Source organism: Tenrec ecaudatus, chromosome 12, assembly GCF_050624435.1.
Source record: "Tenrec ecaudatus isolate mTenEca1 chromosome 12, mTenEca1.hap1, whole genome shotgun sequence".
Classification (NCBI taxonomy): Eukaryota; Metazoa; Chordata; class Mammalia; order Afrosoricida; family Tenrecidae; genus Tenrec; species Tenrec ecaudatus.
In genome coordinates, this window is record NC_134541.1 from 11,721,229 (window position 1) to 11,731,911 (window position 10,683).

The 10,683-nt window shown below is 57.2% G+C and overlaps 1 long non-coding RNA gene across 1 annotated transcript; it reads left to right on the top strand.

Annotated features, from left to right (window-relative positions):
* The first annotated feature begins 2,181 nt into the window (after positions 1-2,181).
* Positions 2,182-10,357, top strand: LOC142422345 (uncharacterized). Its single transcript, XR_012779076.1, has 2 exons — positions 2,182-2,270; positions 7,255-10,357. It is a non-coding gene; the product is annotated as an uncharacterized LOC142422345 (long non-coding RNA).
* Positions 10,358-10,683: the final 326 nt, after the last annotated feature.

Here is a 10,683-nt window from a genome sequence, read left to right on the forward strand (position 1 = left end):
CACTTGGCAGAGTCTCAGGTACGTAGTGCTGTTGGTCGCTCTGGGCAGCGGCTATCGAGTTGAGAGACATGAGAGTGAGGGAGGAGCTGTGCTCTCACTCTGCGTCTGCTCCCTGCCTCCAGGCTGTTTCCACTCACCCCGAGCCCCTGCTGTGGGGCCCGGCAGTCCCTTCTCATGCCCAGTAGTGCTTGGGGTGTATTGAGAGGGCGACAGAAGTGGCTGGAGTCTTTCAAGGCAAACTCATACAGTAACCAAGACCCATTAGTAGGGACATGTGACCAGGCACGTGGTCGTATGGGATGAGGGGCTGTGCCATGAGCTGCTTGTGCATAAGTAGGCCATAGAATGATCCGGAAGGTGCATTTACAGTGAGAGCAGAATGTAAACTATCCAGCAGGTGGAGGGAGCCTTGGGGTTCCAGGTGGAAAGACTTGTCAGATCCAGGCCTTCACCTGCTGCTCCCCCTGGGATGTCTGAACCCCCACCCCCATCAGGCTATCGTTCAGACACACGTATGGCGAGGCAGGTCCTGGGAGAAAGCTGGCTTGGCAGACCATTGGGGATTTATTTTTATTGTTTTGTCTGAAGTTTGCAGGCCAGTATGAAGGTGCAGGAGGGGTCTGGGTCTCTGACTTGCCTTATCCAAGAAACAGACCGGAACCCACGGCTCCATGAAGCTGTGGCTCCCAGAGCAGGTGTTTTGTGTCCCCTTTAGGCATGCTTCCTGCGTGACGGGAGGGTGGCTTGTTGGAAGCGCAGTTCTTTCTGTAAGGAAATAACAAGAGGCAGGCAGTTCCTCCCCCCCAGCCTGGCCAGGGGGACAGTTTGTAGGGTGAGGACCCTGGTGGCCAACTGTCCTGGGGACCAGTAAAAACCCCTGACGTTCTAGGAGAAGGATTTTTAAGTTGGGTTTAAAGAGCTTAGGAAGATGGGGTAGTGCTGGGAGGGAACCCTATGGGGTCCCGGGGGCTCCATCTCTACAGGAGCAGATCTTCAGGCTGTTCTGTCCATGAAGGTGCTCTAGCGGTTCGCATGGCCACCCTCCTGGTTAGCAGCCGAGCCCTTACCCTCCAGGACAAACCAAGGGGATAAAGTCAGGCACCTAGTGAGCTCTGGAGAGGGAATGGGAGTGAAGTTCCCATTGGGAAGGGACCATGAAATGGATTGGATTATGGGTGGGGGGGTGGGCGGAGAGTCTCAGGAGTTGTTTCTTGCCCTGGCTCCATTTGAGATGCCCGGTGGGGGCCAGGAAGGCCCTGTGTGAATTAGCCAATTGCTCGGATCTGAATGGAGCAAGCCAATTCCTCCCCCAGGTCTGACTGCCGCAGCCTAAATAGTCACCTAGAGGGAAGGTTCGGTCTCCACTACGCGGAGAGTGACCAGGCTGTGACACAGACATGCAGCAAGTCCAGGTCCTCCCCTTCCAAGATCTGCCTCCAGGAGGGAGGACCCTGCGCCTCCCTCTGCTCTGCAGGCGGGCCCTGTAAGAAATGAACCCTGGCACCGACTCCGGCCTGAGGACTGGGCGGGAGGAGCCAGCTTCACCCAGCTTGGTGGTGTTGCTAGCGACCCTGCGGACAACAGACCTGAGCCGAGAGCAGGCCGCCGAGAGCAGGCCGCCGCTCCTCAGAGCTGAGGAGAACAGGCGCTAACAGCGGGCTCCCGCCGCCCGCGGTTCACATTCTGTTCTTTGTAAGCACCTTCGCTGCTTTGAAGGGGCCGGGCTAAAAATAGTAGCATTTTTTTTCCTTTCTCTTTTCTGCATTGCCCACAAAACAAAACAGGAAGAAAAGGCGCAGGTTTTTCTGAGCGTGCAGGGCCAGGGTCTCTGAAGGAGGCAGGTGCCCCAGCTTCTACAGGAGGACGGGGTGCTCAGGGTAGCTTTGAGTTCTTTGGGGTTCAAAGTACCGCTGACATTCCATCAGGACAGCTCTTTTGGCTAACTATAGAAGAAGGCATCTTAGATTTTCATCTTAGGGGGAGGGGGTCCCCTGTTGAACGCCCCAGTGTGCGTCGCTGCGGAATGTGGGCTGAGTTACGGCTGGTGGGTAAACTTCCGCCCTGGGTTCTGTGGGCTGAGAGGCGCCACTTGGATGGAGGACATGGGCATGAGCTAGACGTGTAATAGAGGCCAATGGTGATTTTTTTTCTTCTCAAAAACGGTTTTGCACATCTTTTTCAGAGCTGATAGACACACACCTTAGCTGGATACAAAACATATTATGAGACAGAGTGACTGTGCTCTTTGATCCGAGAAATCCAAGTCGAAGGTAATGGATGTTTCGCCCTCTCCCTTGGGGTTTCCTTAACTGTTACTTGTCGACCATGCCGACGACGACGCCATAGAGTCGAAGGGTCCTGTCCTCAAAGGGCATGAGTTAGATGCTTAGAGGCCGGGGGGAGGGGAGCCTGCATGTTCTCTGAGGGTCCCCACCCCCACACTGCCCTGCTCCTCCTCCTGTTCTCCGTAGGCAATTGGTGGTGGGGAGGGGGCGTTCCCTTCTGATCTCGCTCACCAGGCCGAGCATGCTTGTGGAGGCTCCTGGGTACGGAGGCCATCTCTGTTCTCAGATGGCCAGGGTGGGATGCACCTGCGATAAGTCAGACCAAACCGCCCCTGTGCTGGGATTCCTCCTGGGTCAAGGACAGTGGCATTTTGACAGGACGGCTCTGGAACATCCCACAGGTGGTCTCTGCTCTGAAAGCCCAGTAACACACAGGGCTGATTGCTTCCCCAAGCCCCCTTCAGAACCATGTGTCCCCCAGGGGGCTTCCCGGGCCAGGGATCTGGGGACAGAAATGCTGTTAACACAGCTGCTCAGCGTGTAAGCCACTGAGAACAAGGCCTTTTCAATGTGCTTGTCCCCATGCCAGCGCTTCTGACCCCACAGGGGCCTGGGAACGCAGGCTTGGCTAGGCGCCGTGGACTGCAGTGCCCACTTCTAATCTGCGTGGAATCGGAGTGGGCTGAGTCATGACTTCTTGGACTCTGCCCACAGCTTTGGGCTACGGTCCTATCAAAGGTTTTTTGTCCTCCCCTGGGAGCCTCCTCCAAGGCCCCAAGCTCTTGGGCATGCAACAGTGGTGGGAGAGGATGAAAGAAAAGTCCTTCGGCCTGGGCACGGGGCCCCGGACCCTCCGCCCTCACCCCGCAGACCCTGGCTTTGTGCGCGGTGCTCAGTCTAGCTTGCCTTAGGAGCAGACGTTCCAAAGAACCCTTCATGGGCTTTCCGGTGGGTCCAAGACCGAGGGAGGGAGGAGGCCATGCTGGCCGCCACACCCTGAGGTAATCCAGTCCCCCTCTAAGCTGGAGGGACAGTGTTGGCACGCAAGGGGCTGCAGTGGAGACATGCTAAAGCAGAGCCCGGGTTCCTGTGCCCCCACCCCCACCCCCAGGGGCTTCCTTCTGAAAGGGGAGAACCTCTGAGCCAGGCAGCGGGCATCCATACAACACGGAACATCCCAGGGGTCATGGCCGGACACAAGGCTCCTCCTGCCACCCTGGAATAGATCTGTGGCCTCAGGGAATTTTCAGTGATTCCACCCCCCAAGCGGATCACCAGGCCTTTCTTCACAGTGCCCTCTGGGAGGACGCACATTGTTAGCATCCAGCAAACACTGCCATCGAGCCAGTTTCGACTCCTGGCGACCCTACGGGGCAGAGTAGAACTGCCTGTGTGGGCGTGAGACTGCAGCTCTATGGAAGTAGAAAGCCCCCTCTTTCTCCCTCCAAGCAGCTGATAGATTTGAACTGCTGACTTTGCAGCCCAATGAGTGACTGCTTCGGCACGAGGGCTCCTTCAGCATCCAGTGGACAGCAGAAGGATGTGGACTTTTGATTCAGATGGAATGTCTGGTGACATGTCTGAGAGCAGACACACCACACTCGCCCCGTCTAGCCGGCCCTACTGCCGCCGCCAAGGTCAAAGTACTTGGCTGCCAGCCCAAAGGTGGGGGATTTGAATCCCCCAGCTGCTCAGAGGAGAAGCTTCTGTAAAGATTTATAGGGGGCAATTCTAATCTGTCTTGTCGAGGCTCAGCAGCAGGGTGGGCTTTGGTGTAGGGCCACATTGGCCCACAGTCTGTTTTTGTAAGTAAAGCTTCATTGGCACCAGTCACATCCCTGTGCTGGATGGCTGAGAGAGAGACCCTCCGCGCGCCAGGAGAGAGGTGATGGGGCTGAGATGTTTCATTCCGGCCAATGTGCCTCCTAAACCAGCCCCACTTGCCGCGATGCAGAACAGGCTGTGGTGAGCTCCCAGACTGGGATGTACTAGATAGAAAGGCCCGGTGAGCTATTTCTGAAGATCAGTCCAGGACAACCCTGTGAGCCTGGGGTCCTTACCGGGATGGGGCTGACAACCTCAGTGGCCACCTAGCTCACGGGGCAGCCTCTTCACTGACCATGGAGCCTGGCACTCCCATCCGGGCACCTCATTAATGCCACAGCCAGGGACAGCATGAGTTGGGGGGGGGCAGGAGTAAAAGGCTTCAGACAAAGTGACAGCTCACGTGAGGACAGAGGAAAACCAGCTTCTCTTGGCCTTCGTGAGGGGCTGTCAAGCACCTGCTGAGCTCACGGAGCCCAGGTGCCGTGGAGGTCACTCCTTGAGCTGCTTTCTGCAAGGTCCCCAGCTGCTCCTCGGAGAGAGACAGGGCTTTCTAACCCATAAAGAGTGAGTGCCTTGGGGACCGCGGGGGCAGTTCTACCTGGTTCTACAGCGTGGCTGGGAGTCAGCATCGCCTCGGTGGCAGGGAGTGTGGCTTGGTGTGCAAGGCCCAGGCTGGGGGCTCTCACGCCCCGGCAGGCTGCCTTCCTGGAAGGCGTGACATTGGGGCAGGGGTGGGAGGACAGGTGGTGGAGCAGCGTAGATGCCCCAACAGTTGATGGCAGTGCTGGGGGCAGAGGCTCAACACCTAACCTGAGCTTCCTTTGCCTCCTCCGCTCACTTACCGCATGCCCATGAGTGAGCCCCCAGCAAGAGAACACCCCAAGGTCCAGGGCACAGCAACGGAAGTGAGGTGGTCAGACCGTGGAGACGGAGTGAGGTAGGTGAGGGGAGGTGACAAGTAGAGAGCAGGAGACACCCCCTACACACACACACTTCCCCAGGAGATTTCACAGGCATGTCAGAAACAACCCACATCTGCAAGCGTGACCCTGGAGCGTCTGTCTCTCTTGAATAGTCCAGGGCTCTGTGTCCTCTCTAGAGAGCTTCCTGTGGGGGCTGAACAGGCCGGGAAGGGGCCCCCACTGCAGCCCTGTGTTTGCAGCAGGAAACCCCTCCAAGACAGAGGCCCCCGTGGGTGCCAGCTCCCTGCCCAGCAGCTATTTTTAGCACCCAGAGCCTCTGGAAACTTCCCAGGAAGGAGCAGCTCCTCCGTTTCCTAGGCTGAGAAAACAGGAAGCCCTTCAAAGTCCGGGCTTTCAAATGCTTCACAGGGTGCTAGGCCGCCCTTCTGCCTCCCTGGCAGCCCTTTCCTGCCCGGGCCTGGGGTGCGGGTGGGAGCAGAGGCTTGGCTGAGGACCCTAGTTACTCCTCCATGCACCTCCTGATGGGTCCGTCCACTCTTCTACCCCGAGAACGGACCGTGAGGGGCTCTAGACACAGCCCCAGCCCGGGAGATCCACGGGCCCCTGCTGGACAGACGAGGGAAGCGAGGCACAGAGAGGGGTACAGGAAGTAGGGACCCTGAGCTGTGGCACCCACCACCTGTGGGAATGGGAGTCACTCTCCTCATCCCTGATTCGCCAGCATGGCCCCCAAAAGTTAACATCCCCCCCAAATTAAGACAGTCACCCCCCCCCCCCACACCCGTGTCCTCTTGCTTGGGCTGGGCTGTTTCTCATGGGAAACACTGCCAATCCCAAAAAACCTCCAGGAGCAGCCCGGGCAGAGTTGGAATCCACTCAGACAACATTTGCACCTCAGGGCCCCTGGCAGAGCTAGCACCTCCTGTTAAAAACAAAACAAGGGGGGCGGTGACACTGTACACATCAAAGTCCCCCTGCGCCCATCCCCTCATGGCATGCTGAGTGGCAGCAATGGGCCAACATTGTGTTCTCCTGGCTCTAGGACTCCGATCCCTGTCTCTGTGCACCCCCCTCTCCCCCCCCCCTTCTGGGTAAGAGTTGACCTTTTGGCCTCTGTGTGATGGTTTGTCAGTAGGACACTGATCTTAAGCGTAACATCCTTTGTTTTGTCTGCTGCTGCTGGTCGAAAGGGCGATCTTGGGCTAGGCCAGGGGCCGGCAAACACTCCGAAGTAAAACTGAAAACGAAACTTCCACCGTTTCCTGGAAGGGCTGCTACCTACCTGATGATGAGTCCCTGGCTTTGTAAAAATAGATTTGTGGCTCTTAAGTAATTTTCGAATTGTTGTGAGGGACAACAAAGTTTGCCGACCCCTGAGCCAGCCGGTTCTGGGCTCAGCACGCCTCGAGGTGTGCTCTGTTGCAGGTCGTTGCCTCCGTGTGACTTTAAGAATTCTAGCTCTTCATCTGTTCTTACTCTCATCTGGGACCGACTCTTGTGACCCCGATCAGGACAGCCCGTGGTGGGAGCGGGGCTCCGCTAGTTCTTCTGGCCTCGGGGCAGGTGAGGTTGTGGCTTGCACAGACTTGCTTCCCCTGGGAGCTTTGGGGGTAACTTCTTACTGTTTGGATCCAGGTGACTGGCCCAACTTGTACTGCTCTGGATTCCGACTCACAGTGGCCCTCCTCCAGGGTAGAACTGCCCGGTGCGGTTTCCAAGGGTGGGATCTTGATGGAAGCAGACCGGCACCTCTCTCCCAGGGAGTGTTGGGGGGGTAGCTTCCCATCGACATGGACAGGACTGTCCCCACTCTGTAGGGGCCCCTCTTCGGTTGAGGGAGAACCGCATTTCATCACACTCATCCTTGACTGGGCGCTGCCCGTTAAGGGAAGCAGTTGAGAATGCAAAGCATGAACCCACGCTTGCATGGAATAGGCGGAACCTTCAAAAGGTTCATGGGCCGTTCCAGTCCCACGAACTTTGAAGAAGGCCCTTGTCCAGGAGAGGGAGACAAGCTGATTGGAAACTCGTCCACCCCCCTTTCTGTCTCAGGGATGTGAACGAGGGCCGTTGTCATGAGCCAGCCAGTACGGCATGGCTTAAACAGGTACAACAAGCCAGTCACTAAGACCAGCCCAATGGTTTGAGGTTCTAGAAAGCGAATCAGACCTGTTTTCAGTGCCGTCTCACTCACTGCGCCCCCCTTTCTTCTTTTGTAGTTAACGAAATCATCAGGAAGGAGTTTTCGGGACCTCCCACCAGAACTCAGACGTAAAAGCAGGACTGAAGCAAGACACTTTCCACCTTCGGACCTGACCCCTCACCTCCGCCTCCTGCCCTGCACCCCTCTGACTCAGCGGCCACTGCGGAACAGACGACATGCCAGTTCCCACAGACTCTGCATTGAGGTGCTCGCCACCTCCCTCAGTCAACACCCGAGGGATCGCTTTCTTCATTGCCCCAAAGAGCATGGTGTTCCATCCACGTAAGGGCCTTCTGACCAAAGAAACCAGGCATGCCGCGACGTGCCTGCTAGCTGAGCGGGCAAGCCCGGACACGTCCAGCTCCTGGGCCCTCTGACGGAGCTCTCAAAGCAATCAACCAAAGGAACAGGGCTCAGGAGTCTGGTCCAAACCAAGAAGCCATAGCCCCATGTCTGCGGACTGCCCAGCCACACACCAGGGTCACGGCTAAAGCCTGGCCGACCGCTTATCCCAAACCAAGACTGGCTGACTCGGATCTCCTCTCCAGATTTCTCAGCGTTAAGTTATGACAACCCTGCGCCTTTATTTTATTCTGTCCCCGCTGCAGCCCAACCTTCTCCATGGAACGACTCAGCAGCTTCAAGTTTAAGCACATGCAATGGATTTTGAGGAGGAATGGTGAAAGGGCAGGGCTTTAAGTGAGGGCCTGTCTGGGGGTGAAACGCTTCTTCTATAGTTGGGTCCAGCCTGCACGGAGCAAGGACTGCTCAGGATTGGATCCCCAAGTTTGTCTCAGAGCTCTGCTTCAGCAGGCCCCATGCTGTGATGCCCAGGCCCCCAACCCGCAGCTCCTGCAGACACCCCCGGATGAGCTGGGACCCAGCTGTGGGCATGCCACGACGCCTTCATCAGCAACCACAGGGATCTCCAGACCCTGTGATGTGCCTTCTAGTTGATCCACCCCACACTGACCTGATAGGGCAGAACTGCCCCTGGGCCTGCTAGGCTGCCAGCTCTTTCTCCCGTGGAACCAGGGTTGGCCTGAACAGCTCATCATCGGTTGGCGGGCCAAGTGCTTATTGTGCACATAGCTCCTAGCACTCCCACAGACAGCGATTCCTCAGCCCCCCCCCCCCCCCCGCTGGGCACGAGGCCTGCGAGGAGGATGGGGCGGGTAGAACTTGCACTGTGGTTGCTGAACCTTCCAGAGTGACGGCCGCGATGTCCGTGTTCCAGACAGAGGCGTCCATCTGTCTGTCCCTTTCGTAAACATCAAGCATTTCCTTGCACCCCCTTCCTCCTCCCGCCCCAAGCCCAGAGGAACGCACAATGGTTATACCAGTGAGAGCTGACCACTGCTGCAGGATCGCCAGCATGCTAACTTCCGCCGGACTCTCCAGGGCGCTCCTCGCCCAACCACCTTGGCCCGCCTGCTCCAGCCAGCCAGGGGCGGCTCTCCCTTGGCCTGGCCCACAGCCACCTTTGCACATGACAAACTTTGGCCCTTCCTCCATCGCGGAATGTTGCAGCCACATGCCTTCCTGCTTTGTAGCAAAAACCCCGGGCCTCCCTGTCGACAGGGCGAGAAAGGACTGGTGCATCTTCTAACCACGCCGCCTGGCCGCTCAGGTCCACGTGCCGCCTAAGACTGCTGCCTGCGGAGGAAGCAGCTTTGGTCCAGGACACACACGGGCCCAGAGGGCGACCGTAGAGACTGCGGGCTGTCAAGTATCGTCAGTTACAAATGGCAGGCAGCCGCCTGGGTTTGAAGGAGCTCGCGTGGGCAAAGCATGAGCTAGCTATCCCATGTAAACTCGCAGCCCTGGGGCTGAATGCTGGCTGCCTGGGACATTGCCAAGTCTCCCTGTGTCCTAATGCTGCTGCTTGGTCACATGTAACAGCCATCCCAACGGACGGACGCGGGGTGACGGAACGTTTATTCTCAGCTGCATTGTATGCTCTGTACTCTGCCCTGCTGGAGTTAGAACATATTTATAAACGGCCAGAATGTTCTTCCCCAGTGCCTCTCTCCTTACATATATGTTGATCTTAAGAGAAACGATGTATTCTGCAACATTTTTGTTACTAAGAAAACGACTTGGAACCGACTTGCTGCTGGGTGCCCATCTCCCAGCATCAGGGGTGGGGTGATAAAGTACACCCCCTCTGTGTTTTGTTTGAGGGTGATGCCGCCTCTCTTTATTCAGCCTGTGAGTGAAGGGGGCTGTGTTGTAAGGCGTAGAACCGCCCCCTACCCAGAAGCAACCCAGGATAATTTGATTTTTCACCAAAACCTGTACTTGTGATGTGATTCCAAGTGAGCCCCAGTTGTGTCTTTGAAGTGTCCTAAATGCAGGCTGTGGTCCACAGCAGCAGGATGGACACTGCCGCCGGGCCATCCCGCAGAGCAGTCCGAAACGCTGACGCTTGCTCACGTCGCCTTTCCAAGTGCTCCCCATTGTTCCAAATGGAAAACCCGGCAGCAGGCCACTTCACGCCGCTGTTCATTTTTTGAGTTTACTAGGAGGCCACATGGGCTGTGACACTCGACCAGCTGGGCCCCTGCCCTCCGATGCCTCTTAGCCTCGGGGCCGGAAGACTCATGGAACCAAACCAGCGCCTTCAGCCATGACCCTGAGCATACCTCCTGCGACCGCAGTGCCTTGAGTGGGAGCCGACCTCGCGGCCCGCACTCTGCCCCAAACAAACCTTCCTGGTGGCTGGTGAGCGAGAGCGACCCCCCCCCCCCGCCTCTGAAAATGAGGTGCAGTTACTGGACGTGAGAGGTGGAACCATCTCCCCAGAATGACATCGCAGGGGACAGGGCGTGGGGTCTATGGCCTTGGGGACCATTAACTTAGCATCTTGGTCAGCTTGTCAAAGAACCTCACATGCCCCCATCACCTCTGTGGTCCCCCTCCTGGGGAGAAAATGGTGGGTGAGCCCTGCGGGGTGTGGGTTTGCCACCACCCCACCAACTGTTACAAGGCATTTGAATACATCACATTCCCCGGAAAAGCGTCTCCCCTCCAGTGTAATGCAGTTTATTTTTGCTACATGTAAAGTATTTTTATACGGCTTGTATCGTGATAGTTGAGCAATAAACCCATTGGAAGCAGTGGCTGTACCAGTGTCTTGTCTTGTCTCCCAGGAGGGCACTCTCCCACCTGGACCTGCTCGGGGTCGGGCCTGCGCAGTTCATACTGTTGGGCCAGGGTCTCATCTTTCTGCGCAAGCCGTACGCACACCAACAGGCCCGGTCTATAGCCCATAACACAGGCTCCGAAGCCACTTGCTCACGGTTACAGAGCCAAGAGGGCGAGGATGGCGGGGATGGGCAGCATTTCCCTCCGTCACACGGAAGGTAGCCACGAGGGTCCATGGCACCTCCTGCCCCCTCTTCCTTAGAAAGAGCCTGCAGGCAAACGAGACCTCGAACTCGCC